The 10,655-nt window shown below is 33.1% G+C and overlaps 1 protein-coding gene across 2 annotated transcripts in view; it reads left to right on the top strand.

Annotated features, from left to right (window-relative positions):
• The first annotated feature begins 10,297 nt into the window (after nt 1-10,297).
• The window catches only part of TFPI (tissue factor pathway inhibitor), a 62,069-nt gene continuing 61,711 nt past the window's right edge, over nt 10,298-10,655 (top strand). Inside the window, exon 1 of one of the 2 annotated variants that reach the window (XM_081051307.1) lies at nt 10,298-10,611. The gene's annotated coding sequence lies outside the window, so the exon portion shown is untranslated. The remainder of the gene's footprint in view (nt 10,612-10,655) is intronic. The other variant, XM_081051308.1, reaches the window with a different exon arrangement.

The following is a 10,655-nucleotide window of genomic DNA, read 5'->3' as shown; positions in this document are numbered from 1 at the left end:
CTCAACCCCAATCAGTAAAGAGATGTAAATTAATATGGTAGTGGAGACTGGAATAAAACTGACCTATGCAATGTTCCAGGGAGATTCAGAATAAAATAGTTTGTGGTGGAGAACAGAGACTTCTCATGCAATTTGCCAGTATTTGTTCTGGTAGTACAAAATCCTGTGGTTGGAAATAATTTCTGTCTAGGGGCCTTTCAAATTATTCAGTATGGTGATCTTAGAGTTACTGAGTCTCATTTTGGTTAAGGAAACAATAGTCTATACCATGGGACTAGAGGGCTTGCTGCTATATTAACTTGAAATAAATAAAGATGTAACTTTCCAAGTTTACACCCATCCATATTCACATATGGGCATCATACATTATGTATACATTAATATAGTACTTCTAATAATATTGAAGATAAACACTATAAAATGACTGTTAAAATAGCACTAAAAGTAATAAAACTAGTTAAATGTTAGAGAACGGATAAACCATGCAAGTAATATGAATTAGAATGATTAAGAAAAACAGTATTACAAAAATAACTAAAATGAAAGGGACAGAAAATTAGAAGCCTAAAACCAGCTTTAAGTACAGAAGATAAACAGAAGCACAGCAATTAAAGCCTAGAAGATTAAAGAATAAAACACAAAATTGTTAAAAGTATAAATTTAAGCCTTAACATTTCAAATCCAACGCAGAAGCAAGCCGGGTCCTAAGAGATGCGAAAATCCTAAACATCACGATTACTCGTTTCCATTGTCTTCTGAGATATGACTTTCTTTGAAAGGGTCTCTAGGCAGATATCTAAAGAGGGTATTGAAACTCAGGTAAACTCAGCATTGCCCCTCAGGAACAGCACTGTGCATTTACTCTCAGCGTTGTTGCTTCTCCCTTCCATAACCTTTTCTTTCTTTGTGTTCCACCCAAGATTTTATATATTTCTATAATTATCCTATCCGTACTATAATGAAAAACGGATCCACCTTAGTCTTTAAAAAAATGTAGTGAGACAACAATTATGAATGACAAAACTGTTAAGTTCAGGGAGTCTAGAGTTGAATTTACTTAAATAACTTACTTGTAATTTATTTAAACACTGTTACAAAAATCAAAGTGGTTCATTCAGTTAAAATCTTTGACTTAGATGAATTTTTGTTCAGAATGGCTTCATCATTCTGTGTTATACATAATGTTACTTCTCCGAACAAACCTTGAATTTTAAAAGAACATATGGTGAGCAGACAAATGAATTCTTTATTGTTGGGTGCATTTCATGCATGGCAGAACCTGGGACAGCAGCTTGGGTAAATGTTAGAGAATTTTCTCATTGCTAATCAAATTGCATCTCACTGGAGGCTACCTTTTTCTATCTGGACTTTTTTTTCTCTCAAGAAAGTTCCAGAAAGGATGAAAAAACAAGCTGGCCAACAGGCCCCTGTCCTGATGGTGCTCTTCCACATAGAGTTGGGGAGACACAGAAAGAAACAAGAGATTTTTGTCTGCTGGACACCTCAAATCCATATCAATTCTTTACAGAAGAGGGGAAAGCACACACACACAAAAGGAAAAAATATGTACATTTTGTGTGGGTGCTTTTCTCTTGTGCCGCATAATATTTGATCTAAGATTTATCCTGATGTTGCAAGACTTAAAGTGTTGTCGGGATTACACATCAAGGGCGCTATCATAGCTTTCAATTTATTTAGTCAGATACTTCACATTAAACAGAGCTGATGTGACTGCTTTAAAGAGTAAAGTAAAGTTTATTTGTCTGTTTTCTCCACAAAAAAAGAAAATGGAGACAAAAGAAGCTCCCTCTGAGAGTGAAATTCTGAAGACATTTGTTACCATGCATGCCTGGGACAGACAGCCAAAGAGAGCAGTATGTTAAAATTCACACATCTTGCCAAGAATGATCACCCCTTACGTGAGAAAGCTTATTAAAAAGAAAAGTCAGTATATTTAGGGAGAAAAGTGCTTTTAGTTTTTCATAGTAAGAGTTATTAACACTTACTGGTTATTGATTCTATAAAGCTGATAATGACGTGAGACAGGAAAGACATTTTTTGCTTTCATGCACATTGCCTTTCAAAACATTATTGTAAAGAGAACAGACTCATTTTATAAAAGCGAAAGACTACCTGCTCTTTACTGATATTGTGATAAAAATGATTAAATATAATAATGTTTCATGAACTTATTCGTTTTTTTTTAATATTGACTTGATGCCAAACTATTATTCTCCTTTCAGCTAACCTAGTTTTAGAACTTTAAAAATTAAACATTTTGGAGAAAATAAACAGTGAATATATTCTCTCTCTGGTGTTTTTTATATTGTTATATATTTTAATTTATTTTTAATTTAAATATTTGGAACAAGTAAAAGGACAAGAAATAAAATACCAAAATTCAAGTAATGATCGTCTGCACCAAATGCTAACATTTCCATTATACTTTCTATGTATTTTATATAAGTGTTTATATTATACTACACAGTATTTTAAATAAAATATAGTATTTTGTATGATTTTTATACAAAATATTATAAATACAGATGAAGGCTGATGAAGGTAAATCCTTACAGCCTTTACCAGATTTATTCATCTCCTTTCCTCTCCAGATCAACCAACTAACATAAATATGTATCCTTTCACTACATATGTATCTTTATTTAATATACAATATTACTTTTTGTATATTTTCAAACTTAGGTAAATGACATTGCTCATTTTGCATTTTTTAACAACATTTATTTTTTAGTTCTGGCCATTTCATACATATTCATGAATACATACTTTTCCAAATAGTATTCTACCTAATATTCAGAGCACAATGTATTTATATGTTCCATGCTCAATTGATTTTTAAATTGTTTTCAATTTTACATTTTAACAAAAATATTGCAGTTGATATCATTGAAAATATCCCCGGTACACAAATATAGTGTGTACTTTTTTTTAAAGAATAATATAAGTAGAATATTTGGGTTATAGATTGTACATAATTGCAAAATTACTGGATATGGCCTTGGGAATTTTTTTCTTATTTCACTAAGAAGGACAACAAATATTATTGTTATGGGTATGGGATCATATAAAAGGTAATGTGGCATAATAGTTAAGACTAATGCTCAAAATTGAAATTATTCCAATTCAAATCCCATTCTTATTTATTAGCTGTTTGAAGTGAACAGTGACTGAACCATTTAACTTCATCTCTAAATAGGAAATTATATTACCTACCTCATGATGCTTAAAAATATAACACTTAGAATAATGTCTGACACTAAGTAAGACTTCAATAAACATTAACTACTGTTGCTATGTTTGCTATTTGTAACACTGTTGTTATATGTGTAGTTATATTATTCTTACTATTAATCAGGGGGTGAGAAGATTTTGAACATTGGAGGTAATTGTCCAGGTCTTTCAGTCCAGTTTTCTCATCCAATGTCAGGGTGTCTTCTGAACAGCTTCAATATATCATCACTCTCCCTCCCACATTACTTCTAGGAATGGGCATGCTATAGTAGAATGGGCATCCTTATAGTAGAACAACTCATCCCATCTTTTAAACTATAATTGGTAGCAAAGTTTTCCTGATTTTAAGCTAAAAATCGGTGTCCCCAATATTTTCATCCACCTAATTATTCTCTCTGGGAAAAAAAAAAAACAGCAGTTTATATTTACTCTCTTTTTCACATAACTGTCTTCTAAATACTTTAAGATAATATACACCAAGTCTCTCCGCATACTCCCAGCTTTTTCTTCCTAAAATTAAATATCCTTAGTTGCTTCAACATTTTTTGAGATATGTATTTTTAATTTATCTAACTACGCATAACATAACATAGTTTTATCTCATTACTCTGAACACATACTGCTTTGATTTTGCTCTCCTAAAATTTGTGCCAGATATGAAAGCAAAATAATACAAAGTGCAGTGGAAATAATACTTTCCTTATGCTATGTGATGCAGAGAAATTATTGTGACCTAAGATTGTATGACACTTTTTTAACGGAGGTGTTACTAGCATAGGACTTATTTCACAGAAGTAGATGTATAAGAAATCCCTATTACTAATCAGTGAAAAGCAAAAGGCTTTACATCTTTATTCATGTATTAGAGATAGAGATATATGCTACAGATTCTCACAAAAGGAGTTAGAAAAATAAATTAATGAAGAATGGGAAAAAAACATATAATGAAAGTGAAGGTTCTAAGTAATCTCAGCATGCTATCTGATAAAATATCTGAGTCTAGAAATCTATAAGGAAATAGCTAAGAATTCAATTTATTTTATTTTTCCTCTTGGATATTACATTTAAAAAATATATCTATATATTTACATATATCAATAAGTATAGCAATAATTAATAGTCATGTACCATATAATGACGTTTTGGTCAATGATGGACTCCATATATAATGGTGGTCCCATATGACTACAATAGAGTTGAAAAATTGTTATCACCTAACATCATAGGACAACAAATTACTCACGTGTTTGTAGTGATGCTGGTGTTCAGTATTGTAAAGTCTACAATGGTGTACAATAATATCATATGCCTTCACATGCACTCACCATTCACTTACTGACTTAGCCGGAGCAACTTCTTGTCCTGCAAGTTCAATTTATGGTAGACAGGTGAACTATGTTTTATCTTTTGAATCGTAATTTCACTATACCTTTTCTATGTTTAGATACATAAATATTCACAAGTGTATTACAACTGTCTGCAGTTTCAGTACAGTGACATGCTGTACAGGTTTGTAGCCTAGGAGCAATGGGCTATACCATAGAGCCCAGGCGCGTCGTAAGCTATACCATCTAGGTTTGTGTAAATACACTCATCATGTGATGCTCGCATGATGATATCATCAAATGACACATTTCTCATAACAACCCTGTTGTTAACTGACACATGACTATATTGTGAAATGCATTGGGTAAACACAGATGATACAAAGATTAGCTTTCCCTATTTTCTTAGTTATGTTCTGCCTGAAGGAGGAAAATCACTTGTTCAGGATGTCTGCCTGTCAATATTTCTGTGGACTAAGAGTTCTATGGAGAATTCTCAAGAGGGCTAAATAACCTTCAACCATGACTAGACCCTCACAATTCCACATGTTACCACCATTCTCATTTTAAAATTCACAAGAACTATCTTTTTTAGTAAGAAATATGAACTAGATAAAAAAACAAATAACACATGATTCCAGTACTCCAGTTTGCATGTATGTATTAACTTTGATTCAAACTAATTTGAGAATTTGTTTTCCTACAGTTGGAGTCAACTTGCTTGGGACACAAAATTTCTGAAAACACTGTATTTACTATTATATGGCTTAAAAAGATCTTACTTTACTTTGCAACATGTTTCAAATCAATTATCAATTTTGTTTATACTGCTGCTTACCATCCGTAAATGTCCTGAAAGCACCCCCCCAAAAATACTTCTTATCCTACAATGAAGTACATAGGAAGAAAAAGAAGATAAGGTACCAGGGAGACAGTAGGCAGGGGGCACAAGGATCCAATCAGTTCAGTGTCCAGTGTTAGGTAATTTCATAATATGGATGCAGTCAAGATAACATTTTTGAGGGAAGAAGGTATGTGGGTAGGGAGTATAATATTCATTTCTGCCTAAGTTGTGGTTGATAGCAAACTACTCCAACATCTACAGGGTTTTTACGAAGATAGGGTTTATTTTCCATCACCTTAGTGGGTCATCTTTGTTGGTGCATCATTTTTCTTTATTGTGATCCAACTTGAAAAAAATAACGCTTACGTGTAACATGAGAGTCATATGGCAGAGAAAATGGAAAAAAAATTGTAAGACAATAAAACTCATAAATTTCCCATAAAACTCATAGAAACCGACTTAGATGTCGCTTATTTATTTTTTATTCTGCTCCTTCTGTTGGCTGAAGCTAGTAAGGTAGCAAAACCTGATGACAACGTGGAGAGAAATATACTCCTCTCACAGGTTAGGAAGGTGGAACCCAGAGGGAAGAGTAGCAAATACGTTTGAGCAAATATTCCAATTCAAAACAGAGAAGAGTAGGAAAAGAAGTGAAATATTCCAATCTCCCTGACTTATATTTGTGCCTGTGTTCTTTATGAGATAGATTGCGCTTGGAAATATTCATTTAGAAATTAAGAAAATTGAGACACTTTAATGGTTAAAAAAAAGCTATCCAAATAAAAATTAATCATGCAGATACTCTGATTGCAAACTCATACTTAATACCATATGTGCGTATATGCATTTCAATTGTAGTTAGAATGAGCATGACACTAAATTTGGCTAAAAATGTGCAACTGAACTGTAGCTGGCAGTATTGTGATTTGCAACTACGTGATATGGTATGTCCATTTATTTTCGTCTTTATTCTTTACCCGGGGCAGATAAAGCTAAGAGCACAGAGGAGAGGCTTCATGTGACTTGCTGAATGGATGTCTCTACTCACAAGAGAGAAGATATTCTCAAAAGCTATGGCTTTAAATTGTGAGAACTAGGATCTAAAGCAAGAACGTGTTTTTAATTCTAAAATTTCAGCCATACTGGAACAGACATGACTAGGCTCAACGAGCTCTCAGCAGAGACCAGTCAGGACAGAGAATAGCAAGGGGGCCAGATGCTGTTCCCAAACACCTCCAAGGAGTCTGTGCCCTAGGGAACAGAGAACAAGTAGGGCCATAGACATTGCCTGGGTTTACCTGAAAGTGTCTAAGTTTTAACTAGCAATTTAGTCAATAGTAAACTACCTAGAATAGGCAAGGTTGCATTTTTTACATCAACAAAAATAGGGCCTTGAGAGCTAAATTAATTTTGTTAATGACGAAATAAGTACAGAGGCAATTTTACACCTGTGTTTGTATATGTCATCCCTATTACACCAAATTTCAGTGAATACAATTTGATAAAGCCTAGATGCCATTCATTTTACATTTGAAACTTGAAAATGTGGATTGTTTCCATTTGTTTATTAGTTTTTAGAAATTTACTTTCAGAAAAGTGAACCACAAGCAGTATATGGTTTAGATTCTGGAAAAGAAAATGAAGACTTGAGACAAAGAGTGAAGCTCAAGGATTCATTCCTCACCTAATACAATTACTATACTCACACTTCCTGTGAAAGGCAATTAATTGAAATATGAAATAATGAAATATCTAATTCTTCACATACAGAAATGAATAAAATGAGTGTTTGACATAAAAAAATTTAATTTTGTAAAAAAAAAAGTACAAATTGGTAGTTACAAAATAGTCATGGGAATGTAGAGTGAAGTATAGGAAATACAGTCAATAATATGATAATAAGTATGTGTAGTGCCAGGTGGGTACTAGACTAGTCAGGGGCGGAGTGGGGGGTCACTTCTTAAATTCTATAAATGTCTAACCACTACGCTATACACCTGAAATTCATATAAAATAATACTGAATGCCAACTGTAATTGAAAAATTGAAAAGGGGGGGAAGGAGAAGGAGAATAAAAGATTCTAATTTCTAGGTATAAAACAAATAGGTCATGGAGGTGTAATGTACAGAGGGAATGTAGTCAATAATATTGTGATAGTGTGCTATGGTGTTAGATGGTTGCTGGACTTACAGTGATCACTTCTTTAGGCATATAAATGTTGCATAACTATGGTGTAAACCTGAAACTAATATAATATTCCACGTTAGCTATATTTTAACAAAAATCTTTAAAAAATAAAATCCATTTAAAAATTTAATCTTGTTTTAGAGATTTATCAAAACTTCTGTATAATTTGGTTTTTAACATTCTTTTAATTATGATGTTCTCTATCCTGCAACCATGCATACTCTTCTCACATTGCCATTAAGTAACCAACTTCTTACCAGATTTATCTCAGTCATATAGCATTACCTAAATTTGTTGAAACATTCAATGTATTTTAATAGATGAGATTCTTAATGGATAAAATTAAGATACATAGGGCAAGTAAAGAAAGTAAAGAAGATACATAGGGAAAGTAAAGAAGATACATAGGGCAAGTAAAGAAAAAAAGACTATTTTTATTCCTTGGACAAGAAATAAACAAGCTCATAGTAAGAGTCTGGAGTGTTATTCAAATTTTGTGAGAGGAAAAAAAAATTAACAGAGAATGGTGAGGAACGAAAAGGAGAGTATCTAGTATTAGGTTAGTACTTGGAACATCCAGATATTGATTAATACAAAGAAGTTTAAGATACAATGACCCATAGGCACACTGTTGGTGAGGAAAAAAAAAAGAAAAATTAATCCAAATAATTTAGGCTGAGTTGTACACATTGGAATGGCAAACTGGTAATAAGACCTCACAAAGGAACTCATGCAAGCTTCAGGGAGAGAAAAGCTAAGTCCCCAGAGCCATAAGTAAGTGAGTGTCCGGCTGTCATATCTTAACAATAATTTACCGTAATTCCCATGTTCTCTTCAGTACAAGAATACCCATGTGTATGCTACATGGAAAGAAAATGGTAAAAAGTTTGCATCAATGCCAAATGAAGCTTACATATAAAATCAATAACCTTTAAGATAATTTCAGTTCAGTGGTAGCTCTTCTTCATGGGTTCTTTCCATAATAGAAAAAGAAGATATCTTAAATGACTTTAGGGGGAAAAGGTTTTTATTACAAGTCGGTATGTTCTTGAATTCTCAGGGAAACTTGAACTCGGCCTAAGGAGAGTGTTACTAATAGAGCTCTCTCATCTCTCCTGCTCTTAGGCTAGCTCTTGTTCTATGTGTTCTTTCCCTATTTCTTCTTTCAGGGATTACACATTCTCTTTGATTTATTCTTTTTGTCATTCCCTCCATAGAATCATCTTGTACACATCATGAGGGCTGCCAGCCCTTTCTCTATCTCTTCATTTTATTTAAGCACCTGGCATTTACTGTATACTTCTTTCTATAGCTCTTTAGTTCAAGTTTCCAAAAAGAAAATCTGATTGGTTGAGCTTACTTCTTTCGACCTGAAAAGAACCTATAGATTGGCAAAAAATTTAATCTCCCTTTCAGTCCCAAAACAGTCCACTTTTCTCAACAACCTGAGCAAGAAGGGAACATTGAATGTGCTTGAGTTACAGGGTGTAAGATAATAATTATGCAGCAAAAATGTGCTGTTAATATGATACGAAATCCAGAATATAGGCGAGAAAGAAGCATAGAGGAGTATTTGAGCACCTGCACTCTGAAATCAAACTACAGGATTTGAATGACAGCTCCACAAACTACATTCATCCTTTGTAAACCTGTCAAATGGGCACAGAGAGGGGACCTTTTCATAAGCTCATTATGAGAATTAAATGAGATAATTTATGTGCCAGACATCTAATAATTATTCAATAAATATTTTAAAAACACAAGAGAAAAGTCAAAGAAAAGAAGCAAGAAAAATTGAAGTCGCAAAGATAAGCTGAGGAAAAAAAACAAGAAACGAATGAATTTTCTAATCAAATGACTTTAGCCTTCATGACAAAGTAGATTATACCATCTGATGTAATCTCCAGAGATCTTAGTCTGATATGGCCATAATTCCATATGGAAATACTAAGGGTTAATCTCAGTGATAGCAACCTATGCAGAGCAAGGTTGAGTGACATCTTTAAATATTTACACACTTTATAAAATAATAATAATATAACACAAACAACAGCAATGAACACAATAGTTAACATTTATTGAAGGCTCGCTGTGTGTGGAGGACTATCTTAAGTGTTTTTTATATATTTATATGTTGTATATGTTTGTTGTATATGTTTGTATATGTATGTTGAGTACGTTTATACACACACATATAAATCCATTTACTACTTATATCAATCCTAGAAATTTTTATTATCACTATTTAGGAAAACAGAAACTATGACACTGAGAGATTAAATAATTGACCAAAGTTGCAAAGCTAGCAAGTAGCTAAGACAGGGTTCACAGTCTGACATTCTGCAATAGACAATACAATATATTGCTTCTCTAATCAGACGGAACTTCAATAGTTCTCAGATTTTTTCATATACTATGTACTGATCATGTGGATGAAATAATTTGAAGAAGACAGAAACAAAGTGCACAAAAAGTTCATTTTCTTAAGTAATAATGTAATAATAACTATACAATGTTTTAAAAATATTAACTGGAAGAGTATTTTTTTTAACTGATGATTTAAAAAGAATCCTTTAAAGCAAAAGAAATACTCATTCGAAAACAGTAATTGTGAAATCTTAGTGTAAACTGTTTCCTTTGTCTGCTTCCTGCATAATAGAAAAGGCTTTTGGAGAGTTTGGTGAAACTAGCCTACAGAGAGTTGGAGTGACCTAAACAGGAAGCCTGGTTATTCCCAACTGCCGGCTCTGAGGCTCCCTCCTTTCTGCAACAGCGGGGAGTGACTTTGGGCTGGATAATCGTCAGATTCTTACCTCACCCTTTCACGGCTAACAGGATCAGATTGCATTTCTTTCATTATTCTCCACTCCCGTTTCTTGATCTGTTTAAAAAAAGAAGTAGAAAAGACAAATCCTCTATTCAGTGCCTGGAAGGGAAAACAAAATTACCTTAACTTCGCTTTGAAAAAATCTTTCCAAGAACTTTCTTCAGAGATTTTACACGTGAGTACTTGGCAGTATATTTTTCTAGCCCATGAAAAGTAACC

Source organism: Rhinolophus hipposideros, assembly GCF_964194185.1.
Source record: "Rhinolophus hipposideros genome assembly, chromosome: 6".
Lineage (NCBI taxonomy): Eukaryota > Metazoa > Chordata > Mammalia > Chiroptera > Rhinolophidae > Rhinolophus > Rhinolophus hipposideros.
Note: the sequence above shows the minus strand (reverse complement) of the source record. Positions and strands in the feature narration are given on the sequence as shown.